Below are 15041 nucleotides of genomic sequence, written 5' to 3' on the forward strand. Positions count from 1 at the left end.
ACCTCCACCCCATCACCTCCACCCTACCTCTACCCTCTCACCTCCACCCTACCTCCACCCCATCACCTCCACCCTACCTCCACCCCATCACCTCACCCTACCTCTACCCTCTCACCTCCACCCTACCTCCACCCCATCACCTCCACCCTACCTCTACCCCATCACCTCCACCCTACCTCCACCCTACCTCTACCCCATCACCTCCACCTTACCCCCACACACAGCAGTTACACCTCTGGGAAGTATTACCTTGGCCTGATGAGTTCACACCTCTGCGGGGAAACTCACTTACTAATATTCTCCTGCAAACCTTGAAGACTTCAGGCTTTGTTTGAACCCTGCCTTAGGTGGTCAACTCTTGAGAAACTGGTTTAAATTTCAGAGCCCAAGTTCGTCTCACTGAATCAGACTCTGGCTTTGTGATTTTTAGTTGTATGGTGATTTTTACATGCTAAGTTATAATTTAAAATATATTATCTAACGTATGTACTCTTACATGTAATGTGAATTAAACTGACTTAGAAGTAGGGCGGAAATTGTGGGATGTCAAATGTCTAGCTGTGGGTCCCCACAAAGGAACACAACCTCACCTCTAAATTTCCATGAATATTATATGTAATGCAAGATTGTTCATTATTTCTTGGTAGCATTTAACTGTTTCTGTGCTAAGAGTTCAAGCAATGAGAACGTTCAGTAAAATTGGGTTTCTTTTCTTAAAAACACACTTGTTGTTTATCCCCTTCTACTTGTAATTCATGATTCATAAAGCAAAAGTAAAATGTCCCCTAACTATAGATGAATATAAAAGCTAATTACACATTCATGTATTTCTATCAGTCTCTTCCCCCTCCCACCACCAATGCCTCCCCCACCCCCAAAAGAAGAGGGAAGAGGATAGCACAATTTAAAGCCAGAGGTGAAAGTTCCCTGAAGGCAGAATATTGTATCTACCAGATTTTCTTAGGGAGGGGATCCAGAATAAGAAAGACCTTAACTTCAAATCCCACTTTTGATGCAAGATTGCATGATCCATTTGTGTAATCCTGAAATCATATTTCACCTCTCTAGACCTCTATTTCCTAGCTGATAAATGGAGAATACCTGCTTTACAGAGTTGTTACGATGATAGAATGTGTTAAATTATATGAAGAGATTAATGTGGTGCCTCTCCTTTAGGTAGAGCTTCCTAATGTAACCCAATGGTTCCTAATATAAGCACTGTGGGTATTCAAAACAATAATAGTAACTTTCTCTTGGCTTTCTATTCTTTATATTATTCTTGATAAACATTAACTAAAGTTTTACCCTATGCTCACTTATTGGACCTACTTCAGCTTTCTTCTGCCCCCTCACTACTCTCATAGGTTAAATTCTTCTGTGTGCCCACAGATATACCCCAAACCTTCACATTTAACTGAGATTCCTTTCTGAGTCCCGGCCTGACTTATGGCTATCAGCTATCTAGTACTGACTCGTAAGCAACATATTAGGAGATGTGAGATCCAGTTCACAAACAAGCGATGGCATCAACCAATTGAATAACATTCGATAATTAATTTACAATTTAACTATTTTGAACATGAGCTGCTTGGATCAGAAGATGATAGGTGTTCCAGGTTCTGACGTTCTAAGACCTACCATATCCAACCTGTATCTATTACATTTTCAACTGTACAAGACAATGTAGCAAGGAACTGCAGAAGTAGGAGATTTGCTGGAGTTGATGTGACCTGCTACTAATCTCGTCCCTCCCACAACACAGAGCAAGTGTGTATGTGTCTGAGAGACAAGGTTTCCAGAACAAGGATTTAAGGATTTATTTTCTTCTTCTTTTTATTTTGGCCGCGTGGCGTGGCTTGCAGGATTTTAGTTCTCCAACCAGGGATTGACCTCGCACCCCTGGCACTGAAAGCTCAGAGTCCTAATCACTGGACCACCAGGGAATTTCGCCAGAACAAGGATTTAGTACCTTCATAATTCTCTGCATAAGTGGTTCTCAAACATTTTGGTGTAAAGTACCTCTGTACACTCTTAAAACATTGAGGGCTTCAGAAAACTTGTGTATATGGGTCATACGCATCAATATTTAGCATGTTAGAAATAAAAGCTGACACAACATTGTAAATCAACTATACTTGAATCAAATAAATTTTTTAAAAAGCTGACTAGAAAAGTTTAAAAATATTTTTTTCCTTCTTTTTTTTTCATTTATTTTTTTATACAGCAGGTTCTTATTAGTCATCCATTTTATACACATCAGTGTATGCATGTCAATCCCAATCGCCCAATTCATCCCACCACCCCCACACCCCTGCCGCTTTCCCTGCTTGGTGTCCATACATTTGTTCTCTACATCTGTGTCTCAATTTAAAAATATTTATTAATTCATTAAAAATAATACACACAATGACTTGTCAACTTAATAAAATATTTTTTTGAAATGTGGCATTGTTTTCCATGTTTTCAAATCTCTACTATCTGGCTTAATGATAGGAGGAGTCTCATATCTGCCTCATCATTCAATCGTTTTGATTGACATATATTAAAAAAAAAATCTGGCTTCAAACAGATATGTAATTAGGAAATGGAGAAGTATTTTAATAGCCTTTTTAGTTATTGTTCTTTGATGCTGTGTCAAAACTTGACAAACAGTAATTTTTTAAAGGTAAATTGCAATGTTGAATCTAAAACAATAGGAATGAACTTTATGTACTCTGTCACATTAAAATCTGCTGGTTTATCTTACACTTTAATGCATCTTTGACAACCATTAATGAATTTGTGACATCATGTATCAATCATTTATAAGATATCAGTTCACTAAGTTATGTAGATTTTCCAATTGTTGGTATATTTCATTATTCCATATTTTAAAAAATCACAATCACTGAATCACCACCAGTCTTATCCAAAAAAGTCTTCCAATATTGGGAAACTGTCATAGTCATGGTGGAAATAAAGTTTACTGAAATTCTAATTTTCTCTTGAAAGCTCAGATATCTTCACTAGCATCAAATAATGTCAGTAACTGTAGTTTTCATTGTAATGGCAAGTTCACTTCACTTAGTTTTCAAAAAAATAAAATGTCTTCCAAAATACCTAAGTCTGAATAATAGTCATTTGTCTATGAGTTGCTCTTGTATTCCAGGATAAAAGTGGCTAGCTCAGCTCACAACTTAATCACATGAAAGATTTTCCTCCAGAAAACATGATAGCTTGGTGTTTCTTCACACAGAATGTTAAAAAGCATACACTCAAGAATTCACATTTAATGAAATTAATAATTTTTTACTGCTTTATCAAGAACTTTCTTAAATGAAATTTGCTTTTTATTTCCTGTAAATGTATGGGGGTAAAATATACAAAGACTGATAGTACAGTTTGATGCACTGCCTTGTTTCATGCTATGGTATAAGCAGCTTTATTCACCATTATTTTTGCACCATCAGTGTAAGTGTCAACATATTGAAAGATGAAAATAATTTCTTAGTCTTATTATTATAAAAATAGTGTTAAGCTTGGTGGTCCCCTGAAAGGGTCTTGGGGTTCCCAAGCATCTACAGACTCTGCTTTGGAAAATGCTCGTTTATATTAAGCATACCAGATGCAGTAATGTATAAATCTGAGTGTTTTACTTTAAGAACATAGGCAAACTGTTTCACATTGAGTAGAGATCTAGCAGTGGGAAGATGAATCTTAATAGTAATCCTGTCATATGAAACATGACTATAGGAAATAGAAATGCCCAGATTGACAGAAAAGATTCAGAGAACCTAACAGACACTGGAAAACTTTTACAGTGCTGGCATATACATGTGAGATTTAAGATATTCTCTATGAGCTTAAGACAATACGCCAATAGGGATTAAAACACAATATATCTCAGCTTCATAAAAGGTAGAATTTTGTAAGAATCCGAGTTGTGCAACGATGGAAAGAGATTGCTCTGGAATTTAGTTTTCCAAATTGGATGATGTGAAGAAGTTTCCAGTAGTTCATAGAAATTGGTCTGCTTACTTTTAATGTTAATTCCAAAGCTGAACTCTTGAGGCTCTAGGATTAATTCAGACCAAATTTTGAAGAAGCTATGGCTGTGTTTTTCACTGTGGGTAGAGGGAGATATTGAAGCATCTATCAGATACCCGGGAAATTAGAATGAACAGGTTGGAAGAGATCAAAATACTTATTGATACACTTATATAGGTAGAAGAGGATGATTTTACTTCTCATCGTAGTTTTTGAAGATCTCACTATATCAGATAGAATAATTTGTCAATTGTTGATTATTTTAAATTAGATTCTGAGTATTATTAGAGCTGTGCTTTAAAGATTACCCAAATGAAAGGAAAGGGACAAAAACTCCCTTTCCTCATCATATACACTCTTCTTTTTATATATATCTTTAAAAAATTTTTATTTTCTTATTCAAGAGCCATACACATTCAATGTAGAAATTTTACAAAGATCAGAAATGTGCAGAGAAAATCCTTCTTAATACAATCACCTGGAGATAAACTCTTTTAAACATTTTGATAATGTTCTTTCAACCTTTTTTTTTTTTTTTTTTTTACTCTTTCTTGTTTGGCTTCTTTTTATTTTTTATTTATTTATTTATTTATTTTACATCTTTATTGGAGTATAATTGCTTTACAATGGTGTGTTATAATCGTCTTTCAACATCTCTTTCCATGGGTGAGGAAACGAGCTTTAAAATATTATATGACTTAGTCTAAACCCTAAAAGATGAATACTCAAAAGTACCTGAGACTTACGATTGTGATTTGATTGACATCAAAATTCCCAAATACAACCATCTGAATGAATTATTTAAAAAAAGGAAAGAAGAGAAAACCTTATATTTTAAAACTTTACCTTAAAGCATTGAATATGTGGGAGTTTTCCTTTCATGTTATTGGACTATTTAAATTTTAAGAATTATCCCTTGGGTCTATGTGTTTCAGATTAGAGAGGGATAAAGTTATTTCAAACAGCCTAAATGACATTTTTATCACTTGCCTTTTCTGATCCAGATTACAGAAAAGGACAAAACTGTTTTTTCTCGATTTAAATACCAACAAATTCTGTCAGCAAGAGTTTATATTTTACATGACAAATCAATAAAAGTAGAGAGCACTACTTGAGGGGAAGTCTGAAACTAACTGTCCTTTGATATTTTAATAGTCTTCCTTATAATGACTAAGGAGAAGATTTTGAAATGGAAGCGCCCACAAGCAATTGCTAATAGCTGTAATTGTGGAGATAGAAACACATCATTTAAATCATCTTCTTTGGAGATCAAGTGGCATTTCGCCTTTTTCCTGAAAAACTTGACAAGATTTCCAGCTTTTAAAAATTTTGAAGATATGCTTAATTTCCGGAAACTAATGTATTTCTTATTAGAGGGGATAGTTAAAAGTTTTCTAGGTAGAGGAACCTTTTTTATTGATAATTAAGAAAAAAAAATGACTGTGAATATACGCTCAAAAATGTCCATAATTTCAGGGGCTTTACAGATTGCTTTCCCTCAAATCTGTTCATGGACAAATTAAAGTTTTTCTTGTCCAAGAGAAGTATTGTTCAGTCTTCGGAAATACTATGAAACTCTAAATCTTTTAGTTCTTTAGAGACCATATCATATACTTTTTTAAAACACAAGGTGGAGGGGGAACTAAGTAAACCTTTTATTTTCTCTAATGATCACACTAATTTTTTTTCATGCCTCAATCTGGGGGAGATAAAATCTCAAATTAAGGGAATCAGGCATTTGGGAGAAAGCCATCCAAGGGTAATAGGAAATCGGGAATATAAGATTTTTAAAGAATCCATTCATTTCCCTTTCCTCGGGCATTGAAACCTGATTTTATACTTTTAGGAGAACAAGAAAATCTAAATTCTTCTTCAAGCTTTTGGGGTAAGAAACCTGCCTTCAAATACAGGTGGCTGAAATCCTTGAGGGGAGAATCCTGAACCAACTCTGTAAAGTGGGACTTCCTACCTTTGTCCAAGCGAGGTGTTAGCTCCAAAACCCAATTAGCAGAATTACCATTCCAAAGGCACCCGAGGGCTGGTACTGCTGCTGTCAGCCCTAAAAATGCCATTAAGAAGTGTGACTGTATGCATTGCCTTAGTCACATCCTGCCTACCTTAGACTTCAGGATAATGTGAAGATGAAAGCAAAGTATTGTCATGCTAGTCAAAGGAATGACATTCTCATGTTCTCTGCCATAGCATTGCTTTCCAGTATTTTAAAGTTTCAAAGTTCAACCCAGATCTGTGTGGGTCTGAGAACTTAGTATGCAGTGGTGCCAACTATATACTATGCTTAAGCGAAGGACTGGAACATATTTTGATTTTGTTCCCGATTCTCTTCTTGCAGACGGCACCTGTTGTTTGTTCACACTGAATTTCTCAAGACTTCTAATTAAGCAAATGGGGAAGTTGCCATGTTGTTTATTTTGAAAAGCCAGGTGACTCCAAGAATCAGAGGTGAAAAGAAACTTAAAGACGTCTCAGAGTGTGGACTGAGGGCAGCCTGCAGCGCAATTGATCTCGGGTGGCCTCGGCCTGCAGTGGCTTGAAGCAGGATTTCGGTTCCCAACCAGAGATTAAGGTCGGGAAGTGGCAGTGAGAGCATTGAATCCTAGCCACCAGACCACCAGTGACAAGGCCCTGGCCCATCAGCTATGAAGGAATGAATTTCCACAGAGAGATGGAAAGTAGTGAAGCAAGTAAAGTGTCCATTAGGAGGAAAAAGGGTACAGTATGTGTGGATAGACACATGGGGGGGGGGGCTCAGAGAGAGAGTCGCACCCCATGGCAGTTTGAATCACTTTTATGGGCCGTTTCTTCTGGGTTTCCTTTGACCAGTCATCTTGCTTTGCCTTGTTCTGAGTCCGCGTCTGGTATATCTCAGGGTCCACCCCTGTGTGCGTGCACATCTCTTAGCCAAGATGGATTCTAGTGAGGAGGTCTATACGTAGTTGGCATCACTTACTATGGGGTGGCGCCCACTCCCTTTTTGACCTCCAGGGAGCCTTTCTGAGCATGTGTGGTCAGGGACGTCTCCCTGACTTTGAGAATGAGGAATATGTGGTCTCTTATCTTCTATCTGGGCACAGCCCAGCCTCCTCCATTATCCTGCTTTTGTGGAGTTTCTGTCCACAGGGGAGAAACGTTCAGCCTGGGGCCCATCTATCTCCTGCCTCACAATCACCTGGTTGCTTTTAAAAATACAGGTTCTGTGTCCAAACCACAGACCTAGTTCACCAGCATTTATAGTGGTGAGTCCTGAGAATACACCTACTTGGAAAGCTTCCTCAGGTAATTCTTATGCACCCTGAAGCTTGGGAACTTCTGCTTTAAGAATATTGTAGATGAAGACATTGGTTTCTTGGGCTTTCTACACATAACTCTTTAAAATTAGATTTTTGGTCTTTACTTGGAAAACAAAAGAGCAAAAACTCTTCTTTTGCAAAATACAGTTGAATTGTGAATTCCAAAGAATTTCTCTGTTCAATGACAGTATGATTATCTGGAACATGATGAGGTTTGTATAATCAATAGGTTATCAACTGGCATATTAATCTACTGATTTCGACCACGGAGTGAGGCAGTATCACGTGTACACCTGAGGGCTCTGGACTCAAACTACTTGTTTTGGGTCCCCATACAGTTACTACCTGTGTGGTCTTGGGCAAATTGCCTGATCTCCCTAGGTCTCAGTTTCTGTCTATGTAAAACGTGGAAAGTAGTAAAACTTTCCCTTAGAAGTTCATGTTGGAAGTAAATAAAATTATCTGTGTAAAGCTCTGATAAATGTGCAATAAATGTTAACCATAATTACTGGTGTTGTTGAAAAGATAGTGCCTAAGAACTTGTTCCTCCCTTGTGTCATGGAGATGTTCAATTTCTCCTGTTCCGGTTAGGCTTCCTGCTACTGTAACTTCTAGACTATGATCAGAATTCAAAAACTTAAGAAGCTGGTCAAATCTTTTTGAAGATGTAAAAGCTACAGATTGGGCTTTCAATTCCCAAAGAAAATCCTTTTAAAATACTTATTGAGCACCAGCAGTAAATATATAGTTCAGAAGCTATTTGATATATGAGTATTCACTGAGTTTACCTAAATTATAAAAAGCTGCATGTTTAAGAATTAAAAGCCAAAGTTAAAATACTTCTTTGAAAGAGTTGAATGTTCTTTTTTTTTTTTTGCATAATGTATTTACCCAAGGAAGCTAACTTAGATGGAGCATCTGGCTTTCAGCATATTCTTGCTTTACACCTATGCTTCCAGCTGAAAAGCTCTGAGGTGAAAAGAGGTCAAATGAATCGCCCCACATCACACGCAATGAGTCAGTGATTCAGGCCAGATTGAATCAAGGATTTTTTTGCCAGGGCTTCTGGCAAGTTTCTTTGGTAGGAGTGTCCAAAAATAAATGTTTCACTGAAAATAAATCTTTACACCTCTGCTTTTAGAGCAAAAAGAAAGGATATATTTGCTATTTTTCATGTCTTATTTAATTTAAATTCCCAAATAAAATAAAAGATATTTCTAAATATAACAACCTGAGCATGACTTCCCAACTCTCTTCCAAATAACTGAATTTAGGCTGTTTGACGATATGGAATTGGAAGTATAGCAGAAAAGTTTCCCTCTTAGAAATTCTGGCCAATTTGGTCTACTCTCTGTCATCTCTCCTCATTTGGAGTCCTTGTGCTCATGGTTGCCAAGCATTCATCCACCAAAAGTTGATTGAGCATCTACAATGGGCCATCTACAGCCTTACTGCTAACATGTGCAGAACTCAGCACAGGAGTCTTAATAGAGGCTCACATGCCATGTGTCTAAATGCTTGATCTTTATAGATCGAGCTGGCAAAGTATTCAATGAAATTAGTTCCTCTTCCTACCTTGAAATATATACCTTTGTATAAACTTGCAAGTCTTCAAAGTTAGAGTTCTCAAAAACCTTAGCATTCTGTGGCAGAACAGCAGTGAAAAAACACACTACCAGCCACCAGCCACCTGGCACCAGTCTCCTGCCTCTGGTCCTGAGACCATCCATGTTTTTTTCCCACTCCTGACTATATGCCATAATGTGATGGGCCTTGCAGACATGCATTGAATATACCAGCTGACACATCCAAACACATCCATCGTTCCCCATATCAGGCACCCACTGCACAATTCTTTGGACCCCCGACTTCCAAATCCAGGGTAGAAGCTTATGCTGGCCCTGAAAACAGGCTCAGAACTGGGGGCCTTCATGCCTGGGTCTAAGGGTTGTACTGCCAGTCGGTGTGTCAGGGCATCCATATAAGGTGAAATCGTTACACTGTGTAATCTGAACATACCGTTATTCTATTCTAGAATATCACCACTTTCCATTGTTAACTCAGCAAAGGCCCAACTCTTTAGTTTGATCTTGCCTTAAACATTCCAATCTAATAGCAAACCCTTCCATGTGAAGCACACTAGGTTAAACAACTTAGAGCACATTTCCATCTCAAAACCTTAGTCCATTTGTCCTTTCTGCCTAAAATACTCTTTTCCCATCTCTGCCTGTATCAGTATTCTTCTTATCTCTCCCTCTTCTCATCTCTTTTGATGCTCCATGCCTATCTTTCACATCATACTTACCCCTTTCTAATTTTATCGTCGTTTATATACGTAATCTCTCCTAGCTTTGGTTGTAGAATCTTTGAAGACTATCCTGTGCCATTTGTTTATTTACAGTTCTTTGAAAATAGCTTTATTGTTTTTGTAGAAATCTTTATTCGTTGTAAATGAGCAACACCACAAAAGAGCACAGAAAGAATAAAAACTCAGAAATGGTGCCAGTTTTTTCATAGAGACACATGGGTCGATGTACAGAAGTTACAAAAAGAGGAACATTTACTTTTTGTAAATTTTTCTTCGTTTAACTGAATATTTTGTATATTTTCAGTTAATGATCTAGAGATCTACATAATCCTTTGAATGACTGTATATGATTCTATACTAGTAATACTTCAAGAGTATATCTAACCAATCTCTCTTGCTTGATAGTTTATTCTGTTCTTTCTTATCTATTATAAAAGTGCTGAAGACATGACCTTCATTTAAAATATTTTCAGGTATGTACAATTGTCCCCTTGGGATAAAGTCTTAAAACTAGGGTTTCTGTAATATGAAAGGAATTGCGTCATTCTCTTCTGTATCTCTTGGAACATCTGATACAAAACCTTGAAAATAACAGGTATTTCATAAATAGTGGCTGAATGGATAAATTCAAGAGTAAAGTCGCGGCTGGTTACTTTGTATCGCTTTATATAACTGACCTAATGCAGTACTGTGGTTGGATGTTCTGGGAGGAGCCAATCCAGATCTATGCTACTTTTTTACACAGACAAAAATTTCAAAACAAAAAAGGAAATAGTAAGGCATGAAATAAACGGAGTAAGAGACATTTGCAGTGAACGTGATGTGTGTTTATTTGTTCTTCCTTCCTAGCAATGCTGAGAGGATAAAACTGCTACCACTGCATCCATTCTGCAGATAAGAATCTTACCATCAGGACAAATTACTTGCCTTTGGCCAGGTGACTTATAGGAGGAACCCCACTTTGTCTTACCACAAGTCCAGTGTTTTCTTAAACATGCCACTCTGCCTTGAAGCTAAATAACGGTTTTCCACCATTTCATCTTAATAAAGAACTCTGCGTCAGGAACTGGTTTCTTAGAATAGCTGTTTGTACAGGAGGATCCTCCCTTTACCAGAAAACATAAACTGGAGAAGACTAACAACCTGTCTTTCTTCAGTGACCTCTAACTGACCAGCTACACCTGAGCATGACTAGGCATTTTTACTAAGAAAGCTGCTTTGCCTTTTTCCAGTTGTTGAAGATGGCAAGATTGCTGAAACACTTGTACCTTGTTTAGATGAGGAAGGAACGTGTGTCCTGCCTATTTAAACACATGTAGTTCCCTGTAGGTAGGGACAGAGTCTACCCCATTTTTGGATTAATCCTTAGCACCGATTCAAAAAATACGTATATTTATATACAAGGAAAGGAGGAGGAAGGGAGAGAGGGAGTCTAATATCTTGTACAAATATTATTCTTCAACGATGACTGTCATTTGGCTTATTTTTGTTTCGATAGATGAAATTTTAATCATCCCAAAACCTTTGCATGACTGACACACTTAAGATTAAATCAGCCTTCAAGGGTTCTTTGTTCTTTTGTCTCTCTCCAAAGGGTCCTATTCATATTTTCAAATATGAGACCCAATCTAAAAGGCTAAGAGGTTTTGTGTTTGTTTGTTTATTTGTTTGTTTTGAAAGGCAACATTAAGGTCAGTGAGAGGAAATAATTGTGGTTTAAAAATAATTGTTTAAACAAATTGACATAAATTGTGCTTAGCCTAACTTTTACAAATATTCCTTTCCTTTGTAGAGATAAACTTAAAAATGTTTTCTATTGCTAAAAAATTTTATTAATAAGTTGAAATAATTATACGTTCATCCTCCCATCCACACATATATTTTTAAGTCAATTGATCACATAGTGAGGATTTACTAGGCAGTTCCAATTTCAAATATTATAAACACTTATTCACTTAATATATATCATACCATTCATGTAAGTCTTGAGTTTAGGAGAAAAAAGTGGTGTCAATGCCTACAGCTAATGTAAATAATGTGTTCCTGTAGGACAATAGTGAAAGTTATTGGTGTGTATCAGTCAGCTGAGGCTAAATTATACTACAACACGAAAAACAACCCCAAATCCTAGTGACTTATGAAAGCAAAGGTTTATTTCTCACTGTGTTTCATGTGATTGACTGAGACTCTGGGTCATGACTCTACTTCAGGATCCAGGCTGAGAGAACAGTTTGGGACATGGCTTATCTCAGATTAAAGAAGAAAGAGAAGATGACAAACTGGGCTGAATTCAGGAAGCTTCTGCTCAGAAAGGGCACATCACCTTTCTGCTCATAGTACATTGGCCTAAACAAGTAAGAGGGACAAAGCTGACATCAGTGGGGTGGAAAGTGTAATTCTCCCACAGGGAGGGGCCCTGAAGGTTCAGGACATACAGGAAAAGAAATGGAACACTTGGTACAACCATACTACCTACATCTATTGTTTGGTGATACCCTATACTAATTCTTCCCAGTTAGAGATCAAAAAGTTATCCTTTTGTCTGCCACTTCCCTCATTCAATTAACATTCAAATTATTTTAATTTTACCCTCTAAATATTTCTCAAGTGTAATCTCCCCTCTCTATCTCACCTACCATTCCTTTTTCTCAGGTCCTTGGTATTCATAAATAGGTCTTCCAGTCATAAATTAATTCCATGTAGGGCCACCAATGTGAGGTATGCAAAGTGCACAAATATAAAATGTCATTTTTCTTTCCACAAATGTAATTGTATGATAGAATATATGAAATCAGAGGTAAAAATCAGTCCATTTATAATGACAATATAATAAATATAAATACATGTATTAAGCTTACTTGGATAAAAAAGACGTTTCCATTCTATCACACACACACACACACACACACACACACGCACACGCACACGCACACACACACAAGATTCTACTATTTTTTTCCCTAAACAGAGAAATTTTCATCAAAAAAGAAAGCCAAGCCAAAAAAAGAAATTAAGAAGAAACTAATAGAAATTTGGAAAAGATGAATGATACACAGCAAATGAAAGCCAATTTAATCTAAGTTGCTCCTTTATTCTACTACTCCTAAATTGCAGGTACTTCTACATTTCTCACATTTTTTATTTGTTTTCGTTTCAGCAATTAGCAATATCCTTTTTTGTCTTAGTCATCTAAATTTGTAAATTAGTAGTAGTAGAATAAAGTAACAACTGGTAGGATTTTAAGAATATATGGATTAATGTAAATTAATAGATATATTTTTTAATTTCTCTCATAATTATTTAGATATTTCTTCTTTTCTAATGTAAGAATGTAAAACTATACATTTCCCTCTTAGCAATGTTTTAATGACATCCCACATGTTTTGATATACTGTATTTCTATTTTCATTCAGTTAATTGTACTTTTTGATTTACCTTGAAAGTTCTTCTTTGACCCATGGATTATTTAAAAGTGTGTTGTTTAGTTTTCATGCATTTGGTGATTTTCCTCCCTTTCTGTTAACAATTTCTAGGTTCGAGTTCATTGTGGTCAGAAAACACACTCTGTATGATCTCATTTCTTTTACACTTTTTGAGATTTGTTTTATGGCCCATAATGTGGTCCATCTAGGAATGTGTTCTGTGGGTACTTGAAAAGAATATATTCTGCTTTTGGTGTGTGGAATGTTCCACAAATGTTGATTAGGTTCTGTTGGTTGATGCCATCCAGTGCTATTAATTTGCTGATTTTCTATCTGGTTCTCTCAATTGTTGAAAGATGTTGATGTTTCCAACTATAATTGTGAATAGTTCTATTTCTCCTTTCAATTTTGTCAATTTTTCTTTCATAGATTTGAAGTTCTATTGTTTAATGCGTATACATTTAGGAGTACTATGTTTTATTGTATTATATATCTTTTTGTATGTGATATTTTTTGTTGCTTTGAAATCTACCTTAGCTGATATTAATATAGCCATTCTTGCTTTGTTTCCATGTTTCCATGATACATATATATATTTTTTTAAAGGTTTTTTAAAAATTAATTTATTTTATTTTATTTAGTTTTGGCTGTGTTGGGTCTTCGTTGCTGTGCGTGGGCTTTCTCTAGTTGCAGCAAGCGGGAACTACTCTTTGTTGCAGTGCACAGGCTTCTCATTGAGGTGGCTTCTTTTGTTGCAGAGCACGGGCTCTAGAGCACGCGGGCTTCAGCAGTTGTGGCTCACGGGCTCTAGAGCACAGGCTCAGTAGTTGTGGCACACGGGCTTAGTTGCTCCATGGCATGTGGGACCTTCCCGGACCAGGGTTCGAACCCGTGTCCTCTGCATCGGCAGGCAGATTCTCAACCACCGCGCCACCAGGGAAGCCCGCATCATGTTTTTTGTCTTCTTTGCTTATCTCTGTCTTATGATTGGTGTATTTAGACTTTACATTTAATGTTATTATTGGTAAGTTAAGGCTTAGGTCTGCCATTTAAGTCTTTGTTTTCTGCTTGTTCTCTTTGTTTTTCATTTCTTTTTTCTTCTCTTCTCTATGGGTTGCTTAAACTTTTTTTTAATTCCATTTTGTTTCATCTATAGTTTTTCACTTTATCTCTTCATATAATTTTTTAAATGGTTGCTCCAGGAACTACATTATATATATATATGTATAATTTATCACAGAAAACTGGTGTTGAGATTTTATTAGCTTGAATGAAATTTTAAAACCTTACTTCCCTTTATGTTCCTTTAACTTTTACTTTTTATGATAGTTTTAAACATTTCCTCTCCACAAATGTTAGATTTGTGGCAATCCCACAGGTTCTTGGGCTCTGTTCATCTTTTTTTTCCTGTGTATTATATTCTTTCTGTTTTTCGGAAACAGACCTTCAAGGTCTCTTTTTGTTTGCCTTACATATAATTTCCAAGGATTTTAGGTATACTTAGTAGGAGGAGTAGGGAAAAACATATCTACTCTATCTTTTTAGAAGTGGAAGCTTATCCATTTTTGACAGTTATTATGATTACTTACTTTAGTAAATTATACATAAATTAACAAAACAATGTGTGTGGGGGGATTAATTGATCTATAAAATATTGTTTGAAATTATTGTTATCAAATTAGGTATGGATGAGAAAAAATATTTGAGGTTTCTGCATTGAGATTATGTTCCAAGTGTTTCCAGAGTTCTCACTCCATTCTAAGGAAACCAAGACTGGAAGTTATAGAAATTGCATTACTAATATGTCTTATAAAAGATAGATGGCACAGATGAGTTGATATATGCCTCCCGTCTCCCCCAAAATGCCCTAACTGTAAATCAAAAGGCTGACAAATTAATGTGCATTTATATGCAAAGTTAAAATTATAATATTTATTTGTTATTTTTTAATACTCTAACTTCTGAAATCTTGATTGG

Source organism: Aethalodelphis obliquidens, unplaced genomic scaffold (genome assembly GCF_003676395.1).
Source record: "Aethalodelphis obliquidens isolate GAN/ISIS:26980383/991018 unplaced genomic scaffold, ASM367639v1 scaffold41, whole genome shotgun sequence".
Taxonomy (NCBI): domain Eukaryota; kingdom Metazoa; phylum Chordata; class Mammalia; order Artiodactyla; family Delphinidae; genus Aethalodelphis; species Aethalodelphis obliquidens.